Here is a 4,184-nt window from a genome sequence, read left to right as displayed (position 1 = left end):
CCTGAAAGTCCATATATTAGGAATAGTTCTAGGTCGGATTCGGTTTTTCCATAGTAAATTTTGTCCAAATGAAACAGTTACATATATAGACACATGTATATTGTATGAACAATATTTATTATACAAGTCCGCAAGTTCATGCATTCTTTGCACGAAATCAACCAGAACGGCTTTTAATTAATAAGACCGAAATAATAACAATCAAACTGCTTCTATTTATGAGAGAGAGTGAGAGAGTAGGAAAGAGATAGAAGTACGTATTGCAGCTAATTATAATAGACTTCCTTCCTTCTCAATCTCTTTTACATCTAACTAATCCACATCTCTATGTCGCATGAAGAATTAGTCCAAATCCCCGCCTAAAGACCGATATGATTGAGTAAGTCATTTTTCATTCTCCCTTCGTCACATATCTTTCTATGCAGTATCTTTGTCTTTGCAATCACATTTTTAACCTGATTGATTCATGCAATAACAAAGACACATAATTGTTTCTTTCTTCTATAACTATATAAGGCTCATCGTCATGACATAGTTATTACAGCACCGATCATTCGAAAGAAATTGTTGTTTGATCATCAACATCAATGGGCACTATGCTCCAACTTGTCATCATTTTGGTGCTTTCTTATCACTCTTGTTATGGCAGCAGTTTAGAGGACCCGCTTTATATCACTACTTATTATGATATTGATGATGAGACCTCATCTGTTTATAATCATGCATATCCTACATACCTCGGCGAACTAAATCGGGACGACTTCTTTCCTGCTAATGAACTTGCTGACAGGAATAGATTTTCCAGCTACGATGACGAACTTGCTCCAGATGATGGATTCAGCTCTAATGAAATTGGTAGCCCTTCATCTTCTGTTAGAGTGATTAATATAGACAGTTTCGGAGCTAACCGTAATGGCGATGGAACAGATGCTTACGAGGTACAGCGACACAAGAAAGATGAATTATTAGATTCGAAAAATAGGATCAATTAATTTAACCTTGAATTTTATTTTACTTCAATTCTGGTTGAATATGCATGTATAGGCATTTGAAAAATCTTGGAAGGAAGCCTGTTCATCCTCGACGGGAGCAGTTCTAATTTTGGTTCCTTCTAACAAGAGATATCTTCTTAAACCAATCAAATTCTCTGGTCCTTGCAAGTGTCCGATTACAATGATGGTAATGCCTGTGATATTACTTTTTTGCTATAAAGTGTCAAGAAGAAGCAAAGTTTTTTTTTTTTTGTTTTTATTGGTAAAGAAGACACAAAGTTAATTAATTATATGTCATTAATCTACGTATATGTAATTCTTTACAGGTCTATGGAACCATTGAAGCTTCTGCTGATCGAGCCGATTACAGAAGAGACAATAGACACTGGATACTTTTTCAGAATGTTCAAAACTTGAAAATTGAAGGAGGGGGGACTTTTAATGGCAAAGGAGATATTTGGTGGAAAAATTCGTGCAAAATTGACAAATCTCGCGTAAGTACTTATTCATGAATAGCAGTATAACGAAGTTTGAATATGAGTAATATATATATATATATATATATGTTACTGATTACTTTTGCTTGTTTTATGTGGGGTTGCAGCCCTGCGTCACTGCACCAACGGTACGTCACTATATGTGTCTGTAGATGGTAATTACCCCAATTGATCGACATATTTAAGATATTAGTTTATTTATTATTTATTGATTCAATTTATTTTTATAATTTCCTAGGCCTTAACCTTCTACCAATGCCAAAATTTGAGGGTAAAGAACGTAAGAATCAGAGATTCACAACAAATACATACATCTTTTGAGAGATGTTTGGATGTTGAAGCTATCAATCTTTTGATTTCTGCTCCACGATTAAGTCCGAACACTGATGGGATTCATGTTGGTAACACCCGAAGAATGCAAATACGGAACTGCATTATAAGAACAGGTAACATAGTAAGCGAAGATAATTACGTATTGGTTTAGACAGTACAAGTGTAGGTGGCACAGAGCACTTGCTTATGTTTGCAGCCATGTTTAAGTTCTATCTACTGATGTAGATCTCTACATCAGTGGAGCGCACAAACATATGTTCATTTCTTTGACACAATTAACATTGTGACTTTAATTTGTTTATTGGTTGCATTTCTTTTTATGATTCTGATCCTTGTTGGTACTTCCATTTTTGTTGTTTGTTGGTGAAGGTGATGATTGCATATCGATAGTAAGTGGATCTTAAAATGTTCATGCCACGGGCATAACATGTGGACCAGGACATGGAATCAGGTTTTTTTTACATATATACCCAAATTTTAACCGGAAAATGGGTTATTTGTCCAAATATTTTTAAAACATGGTTCAAATGGACAAGTAAAAATTAGTATGGGTGAAATGGACACTAAAAAAATAGTAAGGATGAAATTGGATTCATCCTGACTTAAACTCAAAAAATAGTAAGGATGAAACTGAATGCATCCTAATGTAAATTAAAAATAAGAAAAAGTATTTCGAAATGGATAGGATGAAACTGTTTACATCCTGACTATTTTTACATTTTTGTCAATCTAAACAGTATCAAAATCTAAATGTCATTTTCATCCAGGAATTGTTGATTTTGGTCTTTTTAACCAATTTTGTGAATCCTAACCTAATATTTGCATAACAGTTCGCACCGAAAACTGTCCTTTCTTGACATTTTGCATAATCTAATACTTATATTTTCCTTTTTTTTTTTTTTTGGTTTATTACGTTAGTATTGGAAGCTTAGGAGCGGGTAAATCAGAGGCTCATGTTTCAAATATATTGGTCGATACAGCAAGACTTACAGGAACCACTAACGGAGTCAGGATCAAGACATGGCAGGTAACGCATATCTAAAAGATTCTATCTAATGTTTAATCTTTTGCAACTATGTACAACGGTGGAGCTTGAAACTTTTATCTAGATTGTACAAATAGTTTTGCACTTGTTGTTTCATTCTTTCATATTTAATTTGTTTAGCAGGGAGGAAAAGGCAAAGCAAACAACATCGTCTTTCAAAACATTCTAATGCAGAATGTGACCAACCCTATAATCATAAATCAAAACTATTGTGATCAGGCTGATCCCTGCAATGAGCAGGTATTTCTTACAATCACATGTATATTGGTAACAATATATCAGCTAACATCCTCCTCCAAATGTAAAATCTTATCTTCTCTTTACAGGAATCAGCTGTACATGTATCAAGTGTGGTGTACAAGAATATTCAAGGAACAAGTGATACAGCTGTAGCAGTGAAGTATTGTAGTAAAAGTTTTCCTTGTAGTGCTGTTGTGCTACAGGATATTAACCTTGTACGGGAAGGAGGAACTCAAGCAAAAGCATTATGCAACGACGTCTATTTTGATCAATTGGGGAAGGTTTTTCCCAAATGCCCCTGAATGAGAAGAAATACATGCGAAAACTGTTGTAATAATACATACAGTAATGATCTGTTGTAACGTTTTACTTTTTGTTGGAAATATAAATTGGCTTTAATAGGAATTAAGTCAAGGTCTCCCTGTATTGACTTTAGTCTTGTCAAAAGTCATTGACTAAGTTTGTAACATACAGTATTTAATATGTTTGAATACTATCTGTCTGTGTACGTTATTTTGATAATAATAATAACTTCTTTCTTCTCTCATATGTGTTTAAAAAACTTGGTTACTTGATTATCATGAGAGCTCAATAATTCTCATGGTATTAGATTAGTAAAGATCCTTCTTCAGAGCTTACTAATCCTTCTCAACTATTTTACAAGCTTCTTTCAGTAATATAGATTCAATAATTTTTCCACAAACAATTTTTAGGGTTCATCTGAATTCCTTTTATGGTAACTACCAGATCTGGTATTAAGAAAACTTGCGCTAAGCCCAAGTCCACCAAACCGCCCCATCAATCCAAGGCCTGGTCCATATGAGTCAACTAACGGTCACTAACAATCAAATTTTGGTCAGAGGAAGTCAATTAACAGTCAACGTCCGTGGTCTAGGTCGCGTATGATTAACAGTCAAGGTCAGATCAAAGGTCAACTGAGTCAAATCCTAGTTAACAAAGTCGACTCAATCAAACTGAGGCAGATGAGTCAGACAACTGAATGGGATGACATCCTAGGTAAAACTAATTGAATCAACTTTTTTTTTTTAAATAGGAAAGAAGATACACTAAGAAACT

The 4,184-nt window shown here is 34.2% G+C and overlaps 1 pseudogene; it reads left to right on the top strand.

Moving 5' to 3' along the window:
• The first annotated feature begins 320 nt into the window (after window positions 1-320).
• LOC113274359 lies at window positions 321-3,652 on the top strand (annotated as a pseudogene).
• Window positions 3,653-4,184: the final 532 nt, after the last annotated feature.

This window comes from Papaver somniferum, chromosome 4 (genome assembly GCF_003573695.1).
Source record: "Papaver somniferum cultivar HN1 chromosome 4, ASM357369v1, whole genome shotgun sequence".
In the NCBI taxonomy this organism is placed as follows: domain Eukaryota; kingdom Viridiplantae; phylum Streptophyta; class Magnoliopsida; order Ranunculales; family Papaveraceae; genus Papaver; species Papaver somniferum.
The sequence above is the reverse complement of the archived record's forward strand: the minus strand, read 5'-3'. Positions and strand labels throughout refer to the sequence as shown.